Below are 1308 nucleotides of genomic sequence, written 5' to 3'. Positions count from 1 at the left end.
CCAAGTCGTCCAGAACGTCCAAGATAACCTGTCTCGCCATTGTGGTTCCCCTGCAAAAATCAGAGAATATCTTCAACCTGAGGGACAATTAGTTTATTAGTGGAGAGAATGATACAGTCACTTTAAATCAAGATTCAGAGAAACTGTGTCAAATCATCAGTTCAAACCAGATCAGTTTTATCAAACCTAGCAACAGACTGAGACAGAGTTCATCCGCCCTAAAAACCAGAAACCCCAAATGCCCACACCTAAGCATGTGCCTTACATAAGAGTATATTATTCTACTTTATTTGTGTAAGGTGAACATGTAATCTATAAATTCAATACAATGAGGAGTAAAAAGAGCTGCTTCCATCTAAAGGACAAGGACACCTGCTCCATTTTATCCTGGGACAACTTCCCTGAACAGAGGAGGAGACACAACCGATGCTACTGATGCTACTGATGCTCCTTCATCACCACGCCATTCACGCCATTCTGATGATGGTCATGTCTCCTTAACAACTTACATATTTTACTTATATAATTCACACACTGTATTAAGAAAGGTGTGAAGGAGCCACAGATGTTTAAATGTTTGAAAGTCAAAACAAAACAGAAGCTTTTTACTTTGGTGAGTAAAGAAAGTGAAGAACAGAACTCTATATAACTAGTAGTAAAACATTTTACACACATACCTCTACAGGACTTCATCAATGACAGAACAGTGACACTGGTCTAAATATTGTAGGATCTTCAGTCTTCATTTTTCACTTCCAGTCAAAACCTAGTAAGAAAATATCAAGGAAGAGATACTTGATTAACGGCATGTTGTTATTAATACTGCAGATTTTATTCCTTGATGTTTCTCAAATACATTAGTGCTTATCTCCAACCAAGTCCAGTTGCTCACAATTCAAGTTTTAAATACATAAAGTACTTAATATGATATGAGAAGAAAAGTTAATATATGGCTGGACCGCATATGATCAATTTGTGAAATTGAGGAACGTATTGAAAAACTGCCATGGAACCTGTAAATAACTGACATCATTGCATCTTATTTGCATTCAGACTAGTGTCTGCTGGTTTCAGGCCTTTACCAGTTTGCTTCTCTCTTCTTGCTTCTGTGCTCACATTTAAAGTATTTTAATACAGGCCAATTCCCAATAAAGCTATTTACAAGTTTTTTCTCATTATGTTGTCAGACAATGGAACAAGTTTGAAATAGTGACTGAAACGTGGCCCAATATGACTACATGTTAACCAGCAGTCAGGACCGGGCTTTTCTAAGATGCTAATTTGCTGCTAAAATCCAGAGTTTAACAC

At 37.0% G+C, this 1308-nt stretch overlaps 1 protein-coding gene across 7 annotated transcripts in view; it reads right to left on the bottom strand.

Moving 5' to 3' along the window:
- LOC111673759 (interferon-induced very large GTPase 1-like) overlaps positions 1–1308 on the bottom strand; it is a 36074-nt gene that overhangs the window by 19641 nt on the left and 15125 nt on the right. The window lies entirely within an intron of this gene.

The sequence above is a fragment of the Seriola lalandi genome, unplaced genomic scaffold (genome assembly GCF_002814215.2).
Source record: "Seriola lalandi dorsalis isolate HSWRI2012SDOR001 ecotype SW California unplaced genomic scaffold, Sedor1 jcf7180002054926, whole genome shotgun sequence".
NCBI lineage: Eukaryota > Metazoa > Chordata > Actinopteri > Carangiformes > Carangidae > Seriola > Seriola lalandi.
This window is presented reverse-complemented; position numbering and strand designations above follow the sequence as displayed.